At 36.7% G+C, this 24,698-nt stretch overlaps 3 long non-coding RNA genes across 3 annotated transcripts in view; 2 read left to right on the top strand and 1 right to left on the bottom strand.

Annotated features, from left to right (window-relative positions):
* LOC147537911 (uncharacterized) overlaps positions 1-24,698 on the bottom strand; it is a 43,869-nt gene that overhangs the window by 15,341 nt on the left and 3,830 nt on the right. The window lies entirely within an intron of this gene.
* On the top strand, positions 15,122-17,454 carry LOC147537913 (uncharacterized). Its single transcript, XR_015226335.1, has 4 exons — positions 15,122-15,597; positions 16,157-16,335; positions 16,599-16,905; positions 17,079-17,454. It is a non-coding gene; the product is annotated as an uncharacterized LOC147537913 (long non-coding RNA).
* LOC147537914 (uncharacterized) lies at positions 19,377-22,012 on the top strand. Its single transcript, XR_015224815.1, has 4 exons — positions 19,377-19,523; positions 19,626-19,688; positions 20,604-20,677; positions 21,783-22,012. It is a non-coding gene; the product is annotated as an uncharacterized LOC147537914 (long non-coding RNA).

Consider the following 24,698-nt stretch of genomic DNA (forward strand, 5'->3'; position numbering starts at 1 on the left):
TGAAAGGTTGACCCCAATTTCCCCTTGTTCTCTTTGTCCATATTCATACAACTAAAATATTAGTATTTGATATGTCACTTTTTTTTTTGATATGTCACTTGCTATGAAATACAAACATCCAAAGTTTGAAATATCAAAAAGTGTTGGTAATTGAGGAAGACCAAGTAAACAACTAATTGACTTTAATTGACTATTCATTCAATTTTCAATTCATTGCCATAGTATATATTCTCAATCATAGTTGTTGATTTCCTCTCAACCAGAGTATCCTCTCAAAAACATGGCTACTCAAGTAGGGGTTTTCATGGAAAGGAGTTTGGTTTTCCTCAAACCAAGTAATTTGAGACTCTTTCAATACCTTACAACTAGGTAACCCTCAACTATAGAATTCCATACAAGTTTAGTGAAGTTAATTAATCAAACTTAATTATGTTTAAATTGCTTTACTTATATTCTTTTTTCTCTTTCATATATAATTTAGTCTGAAACATGTAAATTTAGTTATATGACATCGATTGTTTTCTTCAGAGCGGTCAAACAACCAAAGAGACCAACACCTCCTCCACTTGGAAGCGGCAAGAAAAAACCTCAAAACCCGTAGACAATGTCACCGTTGTTTTTTATTTAAAGAAGATCAAGAATCTCACCACGAAACACGATCAATTTCTTTATTTTTGTGAAGGGCAACAAACAATACTACCCAACTAAGTTAAGTTTCTCGTGTAGCTACAAGACTTGAGCTAAAATAGAACCCTAGGTTCTTGTTTTTGATCCAATGAAATATATTTGTGTACTTTAAATAAATAGTTAACTTTTCTTGTTGATCTTATTCTCAATTTCGACATATTCATCTAGAAAACGTTTAACTACTGAAAGACAAACACGATAGCAACATGAAACATAATAGTTGTATATCTTGGTGCTAAACAAATTTACTTACACGGTTACACCCGAGCCAGCTATGGACGGCCCGTGGTTGTAGTCAGGGGCAGAATACTTTCGGTTTTGTGGACAAACTTGGTTCAGCCAAGTGATTGCTAACTTAGCCAATTGCCCAAAATGCCCCGAATGTGTCTTTCGCCCGCTTTTATCAATTTTTCCCGCTCAATTCTGAAAAAGACACCTGGACAAGAGAAACACACAATTCATGAGAGTAACTGCTCGAACTGGACTAACTAGCCCGAGTTAAGAGATTCAGATGGGACATTTTCACGTCTCATCAAACATCCCCAAACTTAAATTTTGCTAGTCCTCGAGCAAAACAGAAAAATAAAACTAAACCCATTTCACCACTTTCATATGGAACCACGATTCTACTTAGCAAGTGCAACAAGCCGTTAAACCTCTAGGTTGCCCTAGAGGACGAGTTTTGTCTCGTGAGGTTTTGCAGTGAATATACCCACAAAATTCAAAAATCCCAAAAATGCAGAAGGGTCTAAATATGATATAGGCTAAAAATGTGTATCCAGTAGACTTTCGAAAGTTAATAGAAATAAAATCCAAGTCGACCAAATCATACAAATGCTAAAAATCTCTTCACTAGTAATCTAGACTCGAAGTGCACGTGACCAGCCGATATGAGTATCATCTCAGTTCTGAACAAACAAGACCTCGATTACCGCCTCGATACATTTCGCCTCGACTACTGCCTCACGGTCATACACTCAAAAATTTAAGTCACTCAGAAATGGTTCACTCAATGTGTGAGTATGAGTATGAAGGAAACTCAACACATTACAAAAGACAGACTAAAATTTTGTCATGAACGACTGATCTCGTAGGAAGGAAACAACCACTAGTACGGGATGTGGAAGCTAACCAACTCTTCTCACCTAATCTACTTTCTAACCATGCTTCCTAGAAGTCGATAGACTAAGGATGAACTAAAACTCTCGAGAACTCGACGTCTTCAAATCTTCAAGAACTACTTTGGGATAAACGCAAACAAACATTTTTTTTTTAATATCTATTTCTTTTTTTTTTCTTTTTTTTTCCAGTATACTGGTACTATACTCAAAATACAAATACTACTTTCTTGACATTATTCTTTCCTTGGTAGTATTCTCTTCCTTTTGCTTCATGTCGTATTCTCAAGGTTCTAAATGATGGATGAAATTTTCTATCTTCCTCTAGTTGACACTGTTTTCAAGTTTCTCAGACTACAAGAGTAAAGTTCGCTTCCTGATGACATCCCTAGTGGTTGGAGAATTTGAACTCAAGAGATCAAATGAGTTCTTCTTTCGAAATTACGAGGTTGAGTAGTTCTTCACTCTACTCGGAATTAGCTCAGAAGAGATCACTCAAAACAAAAAGAAAGGTTCTGAATCTCACATGGGTTAAGTCTCCACTAATGATCAATTAAGTTCTCTCAGAAAAGTCAACTCTTCACCTATCTAACACTCACATGGCTAGTGCACAGACAACCTCAAGACTCGAAATTCGTGAAACAACCTTTAGTAAAAGCACAGTACAACCAACTACTCTATGACCATTAAGAAACAAAAACAACTAGACTCACTTTTTCAGTCAAAAATTTAAAAGTTTTGAAGAATTTTAAACCCTTTTGAATTTTTGAAATAAGGACTTAGAAAAAATTTCAATCCCCTATCCCCAAACTTAAACCGAACATTGTCCTCAATGTTCTGAAGACTATGCAAAAACATAAAAGGGTGAAGGGAAAGATATTACCTTGTTCCAACGTCCTAACCGTGGGTTGCCTCCCAAGAAGCGTTAAGCTTAACGTCTTCAGCCAGACGAAACAGATGACTCGAATAAAAAGAATTATACCTACTGGATTACAGAAGTGTAACTAACTGTCGAACAGTCTATTTTCATAATTTATCCCGATTTGATAGATTATTCATTCTAAAGTATTATGTGAATCGCGTTAGTAAGTATGAAATTAAAACTTTGATGAGAAATCATATAATTTACGAGTTGAAAATCTATCTTGGCAATAAATTCCTCTTTCGTTTCAGAGACTCATACATATTGCTTACGGGCAATCTTGAAACCTTAGGTCGTAATTTATGTCCTGAATTAAGTTCTAAAGGTTCTATCCCTCATGCTGATTTGAATGTATCTAATCTTCGGGTTAATAATGAGAATGTGATAAACTATCTTCGACAAGATATTATTCTCTTAGGAGGTGTGATGTAGACGGCTCAAGAGCTTAATTGGTCCAAGTACCGTATTGATATCGAGGATGTGATGACTGATGACTTTATCTGCTCTTTCCATGAAAATCTTTAGAAAGAATTTTTATGATGATAAATCCTTTCCGATCCATATACCAACAAAAAACCAAGGCACTGTTATTAGGCGTGGATATTATGGAGGTCATGCTGATATCTATAAGCCTTATGGTGAGAATCTTTACTATTATGATGTGAACTCATTATATCCTTATATTATGAAATCCTATCCTATGCCATGTGGTACCCCTGTCTGGAAGAATAATTTGGAGATCGTTGAATTGGATAGTTTGTTTGGCTTTATTGAAGCTTATGTAGTATGTCCTACCCATATATCACATCCATTCTTGCCTTATAAGCAAAAAAATGGTACTTTAGTCTTTCCTGCTGGAAAATTCATAGGTGTCTTTTATAGCGAAGAGTTGAAGTTTGCACGTTCTTTAGGTTACCAGATAATTCCTATTAGGGTTTATTTGTTTGAGAAAAAGTCCAGTCCTTTCGAAAGCTTTATCTCAAACCTCTATGAAAGAAGACTAAAAGCTAGGAAAGAAGGTGATGATGCTATGACATTTATATATAAAATTCTCATGAATTCACTCTATGGTCGATTTGGAATTAATCCTGAAAGTTCATTAACAGAAATCTGCAATCAAGAGAGATATCATGAATTGATTATGATGGACAATATAAGAGACGTGGATAAGCTTTCCGAACATTACTTTATGGTCAGTTACATTACCAATACTGGCCATGTTGACCAACCGACTGGAAAGCTTCTATGATGTCGGCAGTTCAATTGGTTGATGCTATAACAGCATGTGTCCGTATTCATATGTATCCATACATTTCCAGACCAGACTGTTACTACACTGATACTGACTCTGTAGTTCTGGGAAGTCCTCTACCTGACGATCTAATATCTTCCATAGAATTAGGTAAGTTTAAACTCGAATGCGATTTAAAAAAAGGAATCTTCTTAGCACCTAAGAGTTATATTTTAGAAACACAAGACGGACATATTATTAAATTCAAAGGTCCTGCTAAAGATTTAATCACAGAAGAATGGTTTCCAAAGATATTGGCAGATCTATCTATCGCTGCAAAGAAACCCACTAATGCTAACTTCAGAATCGATTGGAAAAAACTCAATATTGTGAAAAAGGAATATATCCTCAATCTAGGACTACCACGTGTAGGGGACGATATTTGGGAGAAAATATCTAGATATGCTTTATAATAAATTTAGAATATAGTAATATATTTAACTATATTAAAATTTGAAGATGTACGGGCTAGAAGCCCGTACAGAGCTCCTTCAACTCTTACAACTTACTTTATAAGTTCTTCAATTAAATCTCTAATTTGCTTCTCTTGTGCTTCCTATGCTTCCTGTGCTTCATACCCACATCTTACCTCTATTTATACTAAATATAGAGCATACTAGTAAAGACTAGAAATTTCCACATTGGGACTTACAAAGAGTTAATATAATTTTTAGACTAATCTTTTTAGTCAAACTTCTCTAGATTATTCTTCTCTAGATATTTCTACTTTAGAAAAGACTCCATCTAAATATTTCTCCCAATACAAAGAGTTACATAGGAAATTACAAATTTCCAACACCCCTTCTTAATTTGTAATTTTTATCGAGACCTTGAATTTTTGAAAATTCTTGTAGCACCATTTCCTGCATTATTCTTCTTTGGATGATGGTTTTCTCCTTCTGATTTCAATTCAGACCAAAAATATTAACTCAATATTGTTTGCATTTACTCGCTGTAGCTGGAAGCATATTTTTAAATGAGCAATAAGACTTTTGTAATATCTTCCTTAGGACATCCTTGAAGGAATTAAGAATCACTATTTTCCTCAATAATCTTCATAAAAAGAATTAATATCCCACTTTTCGTTTCCCAACTGGTGTGCTCAAACGACAACTTAGGTCGTATTTTCATGCAGATGCTTTACTTTTTTTTTTTTTTTTTGATACGAGCTTGATCAATTTTAGATTCAGAGGCTCTTCACAACCTATTGAACTTGATCACTTGGATTCAGAGGTTCTGAATTTAATTGCTATAACTCAACCCTGCTTTTTGGGTCTTCTTTTTGTTGATATTTTTTGCTAATTTTTCAGTCTCCCTTTCTTAAGAGATTCTCTCATTCACACCACCAGGTGGACAAACCCTTTCTTTGGGTAGTCACTTTTTTTCTTGCTCTCTCTTTGTTTCTTTTTTCTTCTTTGTGGGAATACCGTACATTAAGTTTTTTTTGTTTGCCAGTAGTGAGGAATTCATCGCCTTTTTTCCGTTGTATTTTTCTTCTTCTTTCTTCCTTTCTAATATGGAGATACACCAACACCCATTTTTCAATTTCCAATTAACCTTGGATGAATATTTGTGTAGGACTCAAAATTGAACCCTGTTCATGGGAAACGACTCAACTATCCAGGTCAGAGGAAAAGGGAAGATCATACTAAAGTTCACTTCAGGAAAGGAAGTAACTTTGAACGATGTACTCCATGCTCCAGATATCCGAAAGAATCTGGTTTATGGTTCTCTTCTAAGTAAAAAGGGGTTCAAACTAGTCTTTGAGTCAAACAACTTCGTCTTGTCTAAGAATGGGATGTATGTTGGGAAGGGCTACTTATGTGGGGGGTTATTTAAACTAAATGTAACCTCTGTAACGCCAAAGGCGTTTATTATTAATAAAATTAATAATTCCGTTTATATTGCTGAGTCTTTTAATATTTGGCATGAAAGACTAGGACATGTGAATAACAAGTCATTAAAGAAATTAATGAACTTAGAGTTAATTCCGAAAGTCGAAATTGATTCAAAACGAACATGTCAAACATGTGTAGAATCAAAAATGACTAAGGTGCTGTTTGTTTTTTTTTTTTAGGTCTGAATCTGAATTGGTTGAATCTGAATTTGCTGAACTGAATTTGCTGAACTGAATTTGCTGAATCTGAAATTACTGAATTATATTACAAGTTGGATGTTTGTTTTTTAAATCTGAATTATAAAGTCTGAATTAAGACTTTGACATTTATACCCTTTTTTCGTACTCTAAACAAACAAAGCCTAAACCTTAATTTCTCAATCCTCATTTGGGTGAAAATAAAAAGGAAATTAAAACCTAAACCTAATCACCATCTATCCACCGTCTCTCTCTCTCAAACTCCCTCTCTCTAACAGATGGAGATCGATGGAGGTCTCTCTCTCTCGGCAAGTGAAACCCTCTCTCTCTCTAATCGATCTTCAGTTTTTTTTTCTCTCTCTCTCTCTCAATCGGCGAGTCAAAGAGACGTCCTTCATCATCAACCTCTTCAACACCCATTTCATGAACAGTTTGGGTTGGTGGTGGTTTTGGTAGAGGTCGTTTCTGGTCCAGCGGTGGTGCGTAAATGAGCATCAACAATGGTGGAAACACATCCACCACCACTAGTGCCAACTCGCCAGTATTTGAATAAACTAAAAGCTTCCATGGCTGAAAGAGCCAGTGCAGTAAGTGTAGGATATTGGATTGGTTGAGATGAAGAGGTATGAGCTTTTTCTAGGGTTAACTTTTTTTTGCATAAAATTTCTAGGGTTAACTAGCTGAAGTGAGAAAGGGGGTTTTTTAGGTGGTTGTTTTCTAGGTGGTTGTTTGGGTGGTGGTTGTCTTGGTGGTGAGTTGTTCCTGTCTCGGCGGTGGTGGTGGTGGTTTGTTCCAGTGGTGGTTTGTTCCGGTGGTGGTGGTGGTGGTGGTTTGTTCCGGTGGTGGCTTGTTCATGTGGTGGTGGTGGTAAAATGTTGGGTTATATGAGAATATGTGTAATTTATGGGGCTATTAGTGTCATTTAACTCATTTCAGATTTGGGCTTTTGTATTCAGACTTGTTTTGAAGTCTGAAAAGTGTGAGCTACTTTTCAGCCTTTTCAGACATGAACACAATTCAGCCAACATTTAAGATTTTTTTAAATAAGAAAAACAAACATCTGAAATCTGAATTGGGATCAATTCAGATTTCAGATCTGAATTTTAAAAAAAAACAAACAGCACCTAAGACATCGTTCAAATAGAACGAGACACAGAACCTCTAGACTTAATTCACAGTGATCTCTGTGACTTAAAGATGGTTCAAACCAGAAGTGGTAAAAAGTACTACATCACCTTTATCGATGACTCCACTCGGTTTTGTTATGTTTACTTACTAAGGAGTAAGGATGAAGCAATCGATAAGTTCGAGCTTTATAAAACCGAAGTGGAAACTCAACTTAATAAAAAGATTAAGGCTTTGAGAAGTGATCGAGGTGGAGAGTATGAATCTCCTTTCGCCGAGATATGTGCAAAGAATGGCATAGTTCATCAAACGACGTCTCCTTATACACCTCAACAAAATGGTGTAGTAGAGCGGAAAAACAGAACGTTAAAAGAAATGATGAACGCATTCTTAATAAGTTCTGGTTTACCTCAGAACTTGTGGGGGGAGGCGATATTATCGGCTAATCACTTATTAAATAAGTTACCCCATAGAAAAATCGGTAAAATTCCATATGAATTATGGAAAGGAAGATGCCATCTTTTAAATACACGAAAGTGTGGGGGTGCCTAGCGAAGGTATTAGTTCCTCCTCCTAAACGGGTCAAGATAGGACCTAAAATTGTGGACTGTGTATACATAGGGTCCGCAATAAATAGTGGCGCCTATAGATTTCTAGTACAGAAGTCTGAAATTGAAGATATACACGTCAACACCATTCTGGAATCGAGAGATGCTAAGTTCTTTGAACACATCTTTCCTTTCAAACAGAATTCAGAAGTCTCATCTGAAAGTAGAAAACGTGTAAGAGATGAGGAAGAGGAAAATCCAGAAACATCTAAAGAAGATGATATGGAAATCGAGGAAACAACACTCGAACCTCGAAGGGGCAAAAGGACAAAGAAAGCTAAGACATTTGGTCCTGATTTTCTAACCTATATGGTTGAAAATGAACCTCAAACTTTCACAGAAGCAATGACTACTCCAGAAGCTCCATTCTGGAAAGAAGTTGTTAATAGTGAAATATAATCCATCATGCAAAATGATACATGGGAGCTAGTAGACCTTCCACCGGGTTGTAAGCCTCTAGGCTACAAATGGATTTTCAAAAGGAAATTGAAAACAGATGGATCTATAGACAAGTATAAAGCGAGACTTGTCGCAAAGGGATTCCGACAAAACGAAGGTTTAGACTACTTCGACACCTATTCTCCAGTTAGTCGAATCACCTCAATGAGAGTGTTAGTAGCTATAGCATCCTTATATAATCTGGAAATTCATCAGATGGATGTGAAAACCGCTTTCTTAACCGGACAACTCTAAGAAGAGATTTATATTAACCAGCCAGAACGGTTCATAGCTCCGGGTCAAGAAAAGAAAGTGTGTAGGTTAGTGAAATCACTATATGGGCTAATGCAAGCTCCAAAGCAGTGGCACTTAAAGTTTGATGACACATTATTATCAAACGGATTCAAGATCAACGAATGTGATAAATGTGTCTATACAAAAATCACTGCGAAAGGATGTGTGATTCTATGTTTGTATGTAGATGACATGCTAATTATGGGAAATAATTTAGATGTCATTAATACAACTAAAAAGATGCTTTGGAAAACTTTCGACATGAAAGATTTAGGGAAAGCGGAGGTCATTCTTGGAATTAAGGTTTCCAAAACGGCTGAAGGGATAAGTTTATCTCAAACGCATTACGTTGAGAAAATCTTAGAAAAATTCAGCAAAGATGACCTAAAAGTGGCGAATACTCCGATAGATCCAAGTATTCACTTAATGAAGAATACAGGGAACGCAGTAAGACAATTAGAGTACTCTCGGATTATTGGAAGTCTGATGTACCTAATGAACTGTACTCGACCAGACATAGCCTACTCAGCCAGTAAGCTAAGTTGATTTACGAGTAACCCGAATAACACACATTGGAATGCCATAACGAGAGTGTTACGGTATCTAAGAAAGACGAAGGAGTACGAACTCCATTATACCACATATCCCGCAGTCTTAGAGGGATATGCAGATGCAAATTGGATATTAGATACCGACGACACTAAGTCAACCAGTGGATATGTGTTTACACTGGGAGGGGCTGCCATATCTTGGAAATCTTCGAAGCAAACGTGCATTGCTCGATCGACAATGGATTCAGAATTCATTGCTCTAAATAAAGCAGGGGAAGAAGCAGAATGGCTGCGAAAAGTCCTTCAAGATATTCCAATATAGCTAAAGTCGGTGCCTGCAATTAACATACACTGCGATAACCATGCAGCGATTGCACTGGCACAAAGCAAGATGTACAACGGTAAGTCTCGACACATTCGTCGAAGACATAATACCGTTAAACAACTTCTCTCTGAAGGGATCATAACTATAAATTATATAAGATCCAAAGATAACCTAGCGGATCCATTTACAAAAGGGTTATCTAGAGAGTTAGTAGTTGCATCATCAAGGGGAATGGGGCTAACGCCTAAAGTAAATGAGTAAAGGCATGGTGAAACCCTACCTAGGTGACTGGAGATCCCACGATCTAGGTTCAAAGGGCAACTGAAGCTATATCCTGACTCGACAGTAACACTGTAAGAGATTTCTATCTCTTACCCATCCCGAGGATGACAACAGTGTTGCCTGCAGTGAGAGGCTAAGCATTAAGCTTTTAATGAATCCGAAAACTTAGAACTTGATTCTAACGTGAGGTATAGCAGGATACCTTATTACGGATAACCTATATGTGTGTGAATTGATGCCGGTTCCGTGGGAAGGTCGTCTAGGCCGACTTCTCTAAAGCACACTTGAAATCGGGATTGTTCAGGGCCGAAATGAACACAACCGAGAACCTAAGTAAGTAAGGGATTAGCTGTGTGATAGCTATTTTGGATTACAATTCCCAGGACTCAGTTCAAGACGAAAAGTTCACTGCCGTCCTTGTAGACCTTGTAGTTGATCACTAGGAAAGGTTCAAAGTCGAAAGACTACCTTCTTCCGATGCAGCGAAGTTCCGTTATGAGCTCTGTCAATGTCAGTCTGTCAGTATAGTATGTCTGCATATATCATAGCATAAAACCTCAAATTTTCATTCATGTAGGGGATTGTTGGAATCGGAGCCAAATTTGGCTCGATCTGACTCGTCAAACTCAGAAACGGAACGCACCATTGTGTTCGTCTCGTCGATCTCTTCAATTTAGAGCCAAGAATCACTAGAATACGATTCCGAATGAATGAGAATTTCAAGATTAAAGTTTAGACGAAATTCGGTTGAAATAGGTACTAAAACGTCAAAAGGGACAAAGTTAAATTGGGGACCATTTGGGCGAAGCGAGCACGTCCAGATCTGGACGGCTCGTGTTCAACCCGAGTTTTTTGAAGCAAGATCTGATGGTAGGCGTTAAGTTGAGCGGGACAATGTTGGGATCACGCGAGACGCGTTGGATCAGCAAGATCCAACGGCGTGCGTTCATCCCGCTTCGGTCACGCTTCGGGATCTCTCTAGATCCAGCTCTAACGGTCATCTATGGACTCTTTTGGGACGATTTTGGGCTGGATCAAAGTCCATCCAACGGTGGGCATTTTGTCCGCGTTTTCTAGCCAATCTAACGCTCCAAATTACACCCGAAAATCCCAGTTAATTAACCAACTCATTTCTAAGAGTTGTGTCCCAAAAACTAAGGGTTTTGTCCCCAAAACTCAAGAGATGTCTCCCAAACTAATGTACCTATTCAATTCCTATATAAACCCACCAAACCCACTTCATTTTTCATCAATTCAATTCATTCTCTTCTTCTCTTCCCTTCTAACAATTAAAGGTTCTGGTTTGTCCAGAATATCTAATTAGGAAGTATTTCTAGAGGTTCTGGTTTGACTAGAATATCTATAAAAAAGGAAGAAAGAAGTTTCGAGTCAAATTTAAATTTTCGAAGCATCTAGAAGATCATCCGCATTAGTTCAAGAGCTCATAATACTTACAAAGGTTCGTCCGCTTTCAGAATAAAGAAGTACCATCTTAAAACTCTGAAAGGAAAGTCGTTGTATCCCGAAGGCATACTGATAAATCTTATTCTTTACTAGTTTATCTCTCTATAAGTTAGAGAAAGGAAACTCTGTCTAAATCAAGCCAAGACAGAGAGAAATCGACTTATCGATTGATAACCAGAGAAACAACATTACCCTAATATCATTAACCATGCTGATCAATGTCTTCCCATAGATCAAAGGCATGAATAGACTTTTTAGTAGTTTTCTATCTAGCCTAGATTCAATGATTTCCATCTTTAACTTATCATTGAATCTAGCATCCTTAGAAAAACTTATTAAACTATCATCAGAAGCATTGATCAAACTATGTTTTTCCTTATACCATTGGATAGCTTCATCATAAAGATAGAATTTCTTATACTTAAAGGCGGCAGCAGAGGCTACTATGTCCTTTACCAAGCTTTCTTCTTGATGATTTTTGGCAAAGACTATGAGACTTCTAGCTAAATCACGCTCATGAAAATGCAAGATACCAGATCTGTATATTCTACCACGGAAATTCATAAAGGCAGGGAGATAAAAGACATAATCATCGTATGCGGACGCTAGCCTAATTATTAATTCCTCATACCTAGCTTTTTGTACCCTAATACCAAATTCTTTTAAGATAACACTAAGGCTACATACATCTTTTATATCATTATTTTTGAAATAAGATGACCTGATAAAGTCGTAGGCTTCTTTCATATTCACATGTGAAAGTTTTTCTGGCATAAGAAGACCTACTTTTTCTAAAGTTTCACGATTATTATTACTCTAATAAACTCCAATAAATTCTTATTGATCTTAAATCCTTGTTTCTGAAGCCCATTCAATATAAAGCACAATTCATTTTTATTTCTATATTGAAATTGTTTAGGTTACGGGATGATATAAGACTAAACCTATTATATATATATATATATATATATATATATATATATATATATATATCTAACATAGGTCTGCTTAAATAACCACTTACCATATCTGATAACATCAAAGGCTTATTTTTATCTAGTTCTGATTTTAATTCCTAATTTAAAAGAGGGCAAACCATTGGAAGATTGAGTTTCAACGGGAGAAGACTTAACTCAAAATTACGTATAGCGAATAAATTTGTTTTAAAATAACCCTTTCCTTTTTTTTGACAACAGCTTGAGTATCATTTTGTGAAATAGAGTCAATATAGATCAATTTTCTTTCTATCATGAACTCGATCAATTTAATACCTATTTCATATTTATTACCTTTTTGATGATTCTCCTTACTACAATCAACTCTAATACTTGTTGATGTACTACTATCCAATTTATTGATTATACTAGCTTGTGTTGGAACTGTTAATGTATTGATGTATATTTGTATTTTATTCTTTTCACAAGGATAGCTTTGTAAATTACCTTTTGAGTTTCCCTCTATAAATACAAACATACCCTATTTCCTAGGGTATCTTGAGCTCAACTTCACATGGTATCAAGAGCAACTTACCTTTTTCTTGGCTTTCTGTGTCACCTCGATTTCTAATGGCTTCTTTCACTGCCGCCAACACTTCTCCTCCTCCTTCTTCTCCTTCTTCATCTTCTCCTTCTTCTTCCTCCATGCCCTCCTTCCCTGCTCTTTCAAACATAGCTAATCTGGTTTTTATTCGATTAGACAATACCAATTACCTCCTATGGAAAAGCCAACTAACCTATTCTTCACCCTCAAGATCTCTTCAAGTATGTTAATGGCTCTCACCCTCCTCCTCCTGAGTTTCTTACCTCCCCAAATGAATCTTCATCTACCCCACTCATTAATCCTGACTATTTGTATTGGTATCGCATTAACCAAATGCCACTCTCATGGATTAATGCAACTCTTACTGAACCTGTCTTAACTCAGGTTCTTGGCTTAACATCATCTCGATCAGTCTGGGAATCTCTTGAACGTAACTTCTCTTCCCTCAACTCTGCTCGCCTAATGAATCTGAAACTTCAACTTCAAACCATTAAGAAAGGCTCTTCCTCAACACATGTTCTGTTTCTATACTAGATGAACCTCAATCTTTTTTACAGGCTTCGAAGATTCCTCATTGGAGACAGGCAATGGAAGAAGAGATCTCGGCTCTACACAAAAATAACACCTGGTCACTGGTTCGTCCTCCACCTGATTCCAACATTGTGGATTGTAAATGGATTTACAAAGTAAAACAAAAAGCAGATGGTTCGGTTCAAAGATTTAAAGCACGATTAGTCGCACGAGGTTATTCTCAACAGTATGGAATACATTACGATGAGACTTATAGTCCGGTGGTAAGACCAGCAACAATTAGATCTGTTTTATCTCTTGCAGTTACAGGTAATTGGAATTTACGACAATTAGATGTCAAAAATGCATTTCTGCATGGTGATCTTCAAGAGTCTGTTTTCATGACTCAACCCAAGGGTTTTGAAGATCCATCTCGACCAACTCATGTCTGCAAATTGAACAAGGCTCTCTATGGCCTAAAGCAAGCCCCTAGGGCTTGGCATTCTCGGTTTAGTAGTTGTCTATTGAAAATGGGATTCACTCAATCTGTTTTCGACCCTTCTATGTTTTATCATCGATCAGGCTCGGATTTAACCATCTTATTACTCTATGTAGACGATATCTTGGTCACTGGATCTACTTCGAAATTCTTGGTTGATTTGATTCATAATCTAAAACTCCAATTTGATATGTCAGATTTAGGGGATCTTAGTTATTTTTTAGGAATGGAGGCAAGTAGATCTTCTGATGCTCTCGTTTTAACTCAAACAAAGTATATTAATGATATCCTTTCTCGTTTTGGCATGGAAAGTTCAAAATCAGTTACCACTCTGGTGTGTTCTGGTTCAAAAATGTCGAAGTATGATGGTAAGATTCTTACAGATCCTAAGTTATTTAGAAGTCTAGTGGGGGCTCTTCAATATCTCACCCTCACTAGACCTCACATCTCTTATGCCGTTAATCAAGTTTCAAAATTCATGGGTTCTCCGACGACAACTCATTTGGTAGTAGCCAAACGGATTTTACGTTATCTGAGAGGTTCTGTTACTCATGATCTGGTTTTTCGACGAGCCACATGCCTTCCACTTATTGGTTTCTCAGATGCTGACTGGGCAGGGCCCCCTGATGACCGTCGTTCGACAAGCGGGTTTGCAATTTTTATGGGCCCTAATTTGATCGCTTGGGCCTCCAAAACCCAGCCATCTGTGGCCCACTCTTCCACGGAGGCCGAATACAAGGCCGTGGCCCATGCTACAGCAGAACTTACTTGGGTAAAGAACTTACTCCTTGAATTGGGTTTTTTTACCCAAACCCCTGGTTGTTTACTGTGACAATATAAGCACCACGTATCTTACGGTCAATCCAATTCTTCATTCGAGAACGAAACATGCTTCTATAGACTTTCATTTCGTTAGAGAACAAGTGAAGAAAGGTCTTCTTAAAGTTCAATTTATTCCGGGTACTGGCCAACTAGCCGACATTTTTACCAAAGGTCTCTCAACAACAAGGTTTCATGAACTTATGTACAAGCTCTCTCTAGTACCTGGGCGTTCGGCTTGAGGGGGGGTGTTAATGTATTGATGTATATTTGTATTTTATTCTTTTCACAAGGATAGCTTTGTAATTTATTTTTTGAGTTTCCCTCTATAAATACAAACATACCCTATTTCCTAGGGTATCTTGAGCTCAACTTCACACGAACAGTTCTATCTAACGTGTCCAACAATGTAGATACCCTCACAACCGAGGACTCATCAATACTGTTGTACAACACCCCCAGGACATAAATAATGATGGCTTCAATCGTATATTGACCAAACTTATCAATAGTACTATTATAAAGATTTGTAGGTTGGTTTTTATATAGGGAAAATGGCTTTTTAGGGTCAAAATATTATCATAATAACCAAAAAAACCTAGATTTTTTTCTATTAGGTAGAAATTATCAAAATTTTATGTGTAATAACAAGTAAAGTTTGAAATAATATTGAAAATTATCAATAAGGTCACTTTCTTTTATTTTCATTCCCAAAATAACCCCACACTCTAAAATCGATTCTCTCTAAAAAAAAAAAAAAAAAAAAAAAAAAATTCTGAAATTTTTAGGGGTTTCTTCTTCAACTTCTTCTTCTTTGATGATTTGACAAAACTTCATCTTCTCCATCTGCAACACCTCCTTCTCCCAGTCACAAGTTGCATGATTTTCCTTTTACAGATTATTTTCCAGGGATTCAGTAATCTAATGGTTGTATTCTACTGCTCCTCGCCTACCCCAACTCTCCGATTCAAATCGCCGGATCATTGACTCCAATAATAAGAGACTTTACCAAGTCTGGAAAGGAAGCAATGTAAGTTTTAAAGAGAGCTTTAGAGAGAGAAACAGAAAGTTTTAGCAAAACCATTCCATCTACTTTATTTTAGGGTTTATTTAGTTACTTCGATCTTGATTCACCTGAGCTCCCATTTATTTTCTATTACGGGTGTTTTGTTCGATTTGTTTAGGTTTTGAAATTAACAAGTTTTCAGATGATTCCATTTCATCAAAAATCTTTTAATTGCTTATACTGAAATAGTTTTAGTATTGGATTCCTCATGCTTTCTTATACTTTTAAGTTTCTAATCTTCATTGGATAGTATTCAATGTCCTATATAATGGATTGAATTTATATGTCTAGGTTATATCTCCTTTTTCGATAGATTTTAACTAAATTACATAGTTTGTCTAATTTAGTTCACATTGTTGAGACCTAGTTCAACTTTATCAGGTTCAAATGTAAATTGAGTTTTCTTCATTCTTCTTTGTCCATTTAAGCCAAAATTATAACTTGGGGGGGACTCTGATATTTTTTTTTTATTTATGATGACTTTATTTGATTGAAAAGAACTTATTTTTCATTTTGATGACAGAGATTTTTCCTTGGAGGTAGAGTTATATTTGGTCCAGATGGAAGATCTTTGATAATCACAGTATCTCTGCAACTCCAGTAATCTTCTTTTGTGTTTTTGTTTCACAAAAGTTGATTAATGAGTTTCAACATAATCTTGGCAATCTCATTATAGTAATTCCTATCCTCCTTGTGCTACATGTAAGTTCTTCACTCTTATTACTAATTACTTTTTCGTATTTTCGAATACCCTTTCTTATTATGGGTAAAAAGAACTAATTTAGTAATTAGTACGCGAATAGTGAGATCGACTAATAACCCAAGTGAAGAAGAATTGAGAATTCAGATACAAATTATACGTTCGTGTAGGAAAAGAGTTGATGTTAACAAATCGAAGAAGTGTGTGTATGTTTCGGGCATTCTCTGATAATGAATTGATCTGGTTGGCTTGTTATTTGATGCAGATTAGTGTTTCTCTTCCTTACTTCTGGAAGGGATCCAGACATTGTTCTCCGGAGTCCTCACCCGCCTGAACCCGAGGATGTAGCGGATCCTTCTATGTTATCGTCTGACTGGGCAAGAAATCAAGGTAGGGCTTCAAGTTTACCACCAACTAAGGATGTGCTTGTCAACGGGATTGTAGTAAAGGTGAAGTATTGTCATACATGTATGTTATATCGCCCGCCCATTTGCTCTCATTGTTCGATCTGTAATAACTGTATTGAACGGTTCGATCATCATTACCCTTGGGTTGGTCAGTGCATCGGGAAGGTATGTCTTGAGTTTTTGTTGTGAAAGTTTACTGGTGTTATATTTACTCAAATTGTCTAACCTGACATGATACCAGTACTACGAACTTGAGCATTTGGCATACACTTTATGTACCGAAACACACTTCCGGTTTGTTTGCTGATACTAATGGTGTTCTACTTCTCTTTGTGCAGAAGAACTACAAATTCTTCTTCATGTTTGTGTCGTCCACTACTATCTTGTGCCTATATGTTTTTGCCTTCTGTTGGGTTAACATCAAGGACATTTTGGAAGCATACAACAGTAATCTGCGGAAAGCTATTCTGAACCCCCCGTCTTCGGCATTCGTATATTATTCTTTGTACTGTGAACGCGTGTCAAACTGGATACTTGTGTCTTTTTTCTCTATTGTTTTATTCTTGTAGTTAGAACTGTCCTCTTTTTTTTTATGGTTTATATAAAACCATAGAGAGGTGTTGTGATGAAAGTGGTGAAGAGGGTCATCAACTGATAACAAAGCTTTGATCATTTAATACCTCCAACAAAAGAATGCAAACATTAGAAGTTAAATTATATATCAACCACTAAGCAAGAAATGAGAAACGACCCATAGATAACACTTGGTTAATGGGGATGATGAATTAACCGATATTCTTAACACATCTTTTAGGACATAATTCCAAGCACAAAAGCTCCGAAAAGAGGATGGATACCGATTGTGTCGGTAAGAAAACCAAATTACGTAGACACATACTTTTAGTTTATATTATCGATTTGCAAATCGATTTTGCAAGATATGCAACTCAAGATTATATTCAACAAAGCTTGCAAATCATGTTTGCAATCTATATTTTGCAAACACAGTTTGCAATTTACATTATGCAAACACACGCTTGCAGAACAGATTGTTGCAAACACGTTTGCAGAACATATTGTGTCAAACACGTTTGCAGAATAGATTTTTGCAAACACGTTTGCATAACAGATTTTTGCAAACACGTTTGCATAACAGATTTTTGCAAACACGTTTGCATAACAGATTTTTGCAAAAACGTTTGCATAAAACCGTAAAGATAAAAAAACGCCGTTTTTTTCTGGGTTTTTTTTTTGAAAAAAAATATATTGAAAGTGGATCTTGTTAGAAAGCTAATGAAAAATCATTTCTAAATATATAATTTTTATAGAAATCCGACATCTCAAACAAAAGTTATATCGATTTAAAGTTTAAGCAAAAATAAAATAATTTAGTTACACAAAATGACAAAAAGGAGTATTTTAGTATTTGCACACTTTTTGACCTGAATAATAATTTTCAAATGTTTTGTGATTTTCTACTCATTTTCAATATTATTTTGACCTTTCTAGAAATTATCTCTTTTATATAAATAATCTTTAGCGCATAAAAGATCCTTTCCTATCTATAGTCTTATTAAGTTAGGAGTCTCATAAAATATATTAGACTCATTGAATTTAGTAGTTAGATCTTCAATCTTCATCTGTAACAGACATAAACCTGATTCAAAAGAGTCTATTATATGATTTATCTTGTACTGATTCAATAAAGAATATATTTCTTCATTATACCTTAATCTATCTGTTTTATCTAATACTTTACAATTAAGATCAATGTATAGTTGGTTCATAAAGTCATTAATTACTGTATGATTACTAATGCCCTCTCTATCAATGCAATAAAATCTCAAGGTACACACCCTCCCTATCAAACTATAATACTTGGAAGTAGTTTTTATCAAGGGAATAGCATTCCGGTTGTCTGCTAGCCTGATCAAATTATACCTACTAAAATAATTATACGCTATATTAATCCTGCCATTTATCAACGAAGACACCGTCACTCGAATATTTTGTGAGGTCACCACCGTATTATTTAGTCTCATGTTATGTATATATATTTTTTGACCCCCATTAATAAGCATTAGGTCGTTATACATCCTTTTCTCTCCCCATTTTTTTCCCTTAACAATAACAATATCACGTAAGAAATCAATTATTCCTGTTTGATTAAGAATAAGCATTTGTCGTAAGACATCATTTTCTCCCCCCATTTTTTTCCCTTAACAGTAACAATATTACGTAAGACATCCATTATTCCTGTTCGATTAAGAATAAGCATTTGTCGTAATACATCCATTTTGACCAACTATTCCTGTTCCATTATGTATTTCAACCTCATCTGAATCACTTTCTGGTTATCTGCTAGCCTGATAAAAAAATACACAGCATCAATTAAGCACCCTTCAGAGATAATAATTACGCCAGGCTCTCTGTATCGAAAATGAGGAGCTATCCTGTAACATCCCGTGTTTTAAAAGGTTGGTTTAGGGACTATTTGACATTTAGGTCAAGTCAAAGGAGGGGCCAAATTAGCAAAGAGGACAATTTAGGGGTTATTTTGCAATCCAGCCAAATTCAGGGACTAAACTCTAATTTCATGAAACTTCTTAAAAGAAAGAAAAATCAGAGTTTTATCCCTCTTTTGCTCGACTGAAATTGAGGGTTAGGGTTTAGGTGAAGAAAATTCCGATTTCAATGGAAATTTCGAGTGGTTTCAAGGGGAAATCTTGTTTTTGGTCTAATTCGAGCATAAAGGAATGATTCAAGCTAGGGTTTGTTAATTTGTGGTAAGAATTCAAACTCTCTCTCTCTAGAAATCCGATTTTTTGTAATTTGTGGTAAGAATTCAAACTCTAATTCGAGCATAAAGGAATGATTCAAGCTAGGGGAAAGTTTGTGAAGGATTGATCAAGGGAAAGCTATCCTAACTAGAATTCAATCGAATCAAGGTAAGAAATCAACCTTCTCAACAAAAAAAAAAAAAAAAAAAAAGAAAAAAGGTAAGAAATCAACCAATTCGATGATTTAATGTCAAAATTCTTAATTCTAGGGCTTGTGATTTATGAAATTGGGGATTTTCATGATTCATGTAGTTTTAGGATTTATATGATTCGGAATTGATTAATTATTAGTATATGAGCAACTTTAGAGAAATTATTTGATATAATTTATCGATCGATCGATTGCCGATTCGATGACTGAATTCAGTCTACTGTTCGAGCCTTTCTAGGCTTTGTATGTTACTTGGATGGACTTTCCCGAAACATGAAAGTCGTAGATTAGGATGTTAGCTTTCCGAAATGGTATGGTACAACTCGATTCGATGTCGGAAGAGAGAGTTACGACTGTTTTACCAAACAGCGCGGTATTCAGCAAATATGAAATCTTCTTATTGTTTTACTGTTTTAGCTAGTCATCGAGATATCGAATGTTGTTTGAGTCTTCTTGAGTATTGTAGCTCGTCTTGTGACGATTCCAGAAAGGTATGATACAAGTCGTTTCGATCTCGGACGAGAGAGTTATGGCTGTTTTAACGAACAATGAGCAGTTAGGAAAATTCTGCTTTGTTGTTGTTCGTATTTTACAAATTTCAAAGGCGGTTCACTTGGATTTTGGGGAATACATTTAATAACTAAATTTTAGGGACATAAGTAAGTTCAAACACTGATTGGTTGACCCTAAGTGCACATGGTATGAAAGATAGAAGATCGATCGAAATTCGGTTAAGTCGAAGTCTTCCAAATTACGGGTTTCTTTTGTGTTTTTGTGAAGTTTTATTGTTTTACTTTTTTATACTCTTTAAATTATACCAAGGTTTTTACCGAAGAACCTAATGTATATTTGTTTTGTTTATGGTTTGGTAGAGGGGGAGCCGGAGCATTTCGTGAACGATTTGGCTACGGTTGCAGCGGAGGAAGACTAGTTCTTGTACCTCTAGGTAGGGGTTCTGAATCCTTTATCCAACATGATTTTATAGATAATGAATATGCTAGATTCAATAGTTATATGCGCCATTATAACTAGAGTTTAGGTAGCATGAAACTCTATTTATGTGATGAACTGAAATATGCTTGAAATGTTTTGATGCGATATGAGAAATGCTTTCGAACTGATTTTACGATGATTGTGAACTACTGGGGATTTTCTTGTATGTACGCGACTGCGGATTATGTTAACCTACGGGCACGTAGCCATTGAGGGTAGGATGACATGTGGACACGGGTGTGACCCGTGTGAGACCGGTGAGGTGGGCGACACTAGTCATGAGACCTGTGGGAGTAGAGTGCTTCACTTGCTGGCCATTGGTGCTCGTGCCTCCAACTCTAGGCTCAGGGCCGTACACCCTGACCGCTCGCCTAGGAGGTGACATTGATGGAGAATCCCTCTGCTTTGTGGCGATATGACTCTTGGTTGTTCCACTTCCGTGTTTGATAAGATAATGAATCGAATGAGAATATTGGTTTTGATATACGAATGAACTGATTTGAATCGAATATGAGAATGTGGTTTTGATATACGAATGAAATTGATTTTGAAAAATCGCATTAGATGCATGACAGGGTACCGAAGAGAATGAGGTTCAGGTCCTTCCATGGTAATTGGGGGACGACTCTCTTATTCGAACTCGGTGATAAAAAACGTATTTAGATACTTAAGGTATATATGTATCACGAGGTAAACTCTTCAGTGATTGCGGTCCCTTAGTGGGAGAGGGGCTTATTGGCTAGGGGTAAGTCTCTTTCTTGAGGAACATAGTGCATTAGCTAGTGCCTAAATGGGCTGGTACAATCTAACGCACTCTAGGTTCTCCTGTGGAACTCTCCTCTTATTGGGAGCGCACCATGGGTGGGCAGCTAATCACTGCTATTGCTTGCTAGATTAAGGAAAATGGTTTTGTATATAGTATATACAGTAACTGTTTGATAACTCGTTTTGTCATGATGTTTACAACTTATTAAATGAACTTTTGAAAACGTGATGGGTTTTGGATTGGCCTTCTACCAGAATAACTCGTGTCGGTGAGTATTCTGACCCCCTACTAGTTGTTAGTGTGCAGGTGCTTTGTCGTAGCCTCGAGGCGGAGTTGTATTCCAGCCGGTGATCTTGTCTGACGAGGCTAGAGGTGTTGCGTCGTTTTCTTTGGTTTTCGTTTATTGGCTTTCCATTATTTTAAAGTTATGTAGTTATTACAGAACTGAACTCGAATATGTATATATATAACACTTAGAGTTGTTTATAAGTTGTATTGATGTTTAAGAGGCTTTTATATTTTGTTATGTGGTTCGGGTTTCGACCCGAAACTGAGTTGAGTTTGTTTAGCTTCCGCTTTAGTTTATGTCTTTGTGTATGCGAATGTATGGTTTGCATGACAGGTTTTACAGGTGCGACCGGTTCGACTTACAGAGGAGACTCTGTCGGATTTTTGTCTCACCTGTGAGTTGCCGGGGCTTGGTCGTGTCTATTTTGGGACACGGGGCGTCACATATCCTCCTAAAGTTATAAGGGTTTCAAACATTCAATTTGATTATTTTGAATGGGATTCAAAAAATTTCAAGTTGATTATTCAAGATTGATGATTGAAAAGAGTTTCAAAAGATTCAATTTTGATCGATTTCAGTATTGAAAAGTGTTTTCAAAATTGTTGTTCTTCATGGAATTTGGAAATCTCTCAAGAAAAAAAAATTGAAATTTTAAAAGGTTCAAAAGTTGTGATTTTCATAATTTTAGAAGTAGTTGAAAATCAAAATTGAGTTTTTTAGAAGTTTCCCAAAAGCTTGAAAAGTTGTGATTTTCATAATTTTAGAAGTAGTTGAAAATCAAAATTGAGTTTTTTAGAAGTTTCCCAAAAGCTTGAAAAGTTATGATTTTCATAATTTTAGAAGTAGTTGTGATTTTCACCAGGGCCGAGACCGTTTTGGATTTGGAGTCCGGAACGCGAAAGAACTGGTCCTTGGTTGCGTCCCAGACGCGACCAGGAGATACCAGAACCGTCTCGGACTTGGTCCGAGACGGAAGACAGCTTCCACCAGACGCGTCTTGGGAGCCCCAAGCATCTCGATCTTGGACTGAGATGGCTGGGGTTTCGGTCAAGGGTCAGACACGTCTTGGACGGCCCATGGTGTCTCAGTCTTCAACCGAGACACCTATAGGGCTCGGCCATAGGCCAGACGCGTCTGGGCCTAGGCTGGCGTCCAGGCCTAGAGCCAGGACGCGTCCAAAGCCTCCGCCAGACCGTGCTTGGCACGAACCAATGCACTCGTGTCTCGGCCAAACCGTGCATGGGTCGGACCTATGCATGACCCGAGTCTTTTTGGGCTGGACCACCGTATTGGGCCTTGACCTCCAGGTCTTAGGCCTTGACTTTTGGTTGTCTCGAGCTATTCCGAATTTGACATAGGTCATTGGGCCGAAATTTTACGGGCCTTGACCCGAGTGGGAGTTTTTCGACGAAAGTCTAGACTTTTCTACCGATCCCACCCAATAATTACCGAAATTGTATCGGGCCGCCCGGAGGCTTGAAACGGGTTTTTCTTGAAATTGATTTGGGAAATCATTAAGAGTCAAACCAATTTTTCCGAAATTGACCCGTGATCTTCAAAAGCCCAAACGGAGTTTTTCTTGATTTTGATTTTGGAAATCATAAAAGATATAACCGGAACGCACCATTAGTCGAATTCTTCGAATTTAGACTCAAGGTCCGTAATGTGACATAGAGATGTCGATAAGAGTATCTCCCAGATTATCATGCATATATAATAATTAGCCTTGAATATTATATGAATGCATGTGATGTGAATGCGGGAACTAGTATGGCCATAGAAAGATTTTATTTCATTCTTGTTTTAAGCACGGATGGGTGCAAGTTGTAATAATTTTAATTTCAAGTTTATACGATCTGCATATTGTTTGAGTCTTGTAATTAGAGTTTAGGGTCTATGACTCCATTTAAGAAACTCAAGGATAAAGATCCTAATTCGAGTGGGAGAAATCAATGGAGGTTCGAAGATGGCGATCTTGGCGAACCAAAAAGGCGAAACAAGAAAAAATCCTAAATAGATTAGATCATTTAGGACTAGAGGCCATACTAGGATCCATATGTGCTTGATTTACTTTCTCGCGCATTTACTTATTTATTTACGCTTTATGTCGTGGATATTAATTAGGCTAAATAATTCACTATAACACATTCCAGACTTAACGTAAAAGTCCCTAAAAGTCATTTTGAGAAATATGCCTCCAAAGACTAAGACACCCTTCGCGCCCTTGATCGTGAATGGTGGGTCGGCCATAGTAGAGTGCCATTTTCCAAATTGGGACAGTGCAGGTAGACTCATGGAAGGGGTCTACACTTCTAAATGGTTTTTCTCAACGAGATCAGCAAAAGAGTTTTGGATACTCGAGGCAAAAGGATAGATTAGGCATTCATCAATGAAAGCTATCAACCAAGAGTCATAAGGGTATGAACACTGAAGGAGTTCACTCACCTGGAACAAAGGAGTTGAGGGCAGGGCAATTGTCCGCTTAACTCCAGGGAACTAGAATCTTGGAATCACATTATTCAATTAGGGACGATTTTATTGAATAATGTGGGAAAACTGAATTTTTCCAGAAAACGATAAGGAGTTTTAAAACTTTGCAATTCTTTTATGTAGTTATAAGATGACAAAAGAGAACTTCAACTTTCGCTCACTTCTCGACAAGGAGAAGCTGAATGAGCACAACTTTCTTAAATGAAAGGAATCCGAGAATGGTTCTCTGATTCAAAATATGGAAAGATACTAGAATACCCAACCCCGATGTTGACTCATACCAGATAAGGTCAAAAGCCTTTTGCAAGCAATCATAGATCATTATCTTCGGAAGAGTAATGGATGCTACCACAACCATTAAGACAAACTGAGGAAGAAGTTCCTACAGTAGTCATGAATGAAGAGGTAAGAGATCTTCGAGGCAATCTG

This window comes from Eschscholzia californica, unplaced genomic scaffold (assembly GCF_041429995.1).
Source record: "Eschscholzia californica isolate CP2 unplaced genomic scaffold, dmEscCali1.0.p SCAF_5, whole genome shotgun sequence".
NCBI classification, from domain to species: domain Eukaryota; kingdom Viridiplantae; phylum Streptophyta; class Magnoliopsida; order Ranunculales; family Papaveraceae; genus Eschscholzia; species Eschscholzia californica.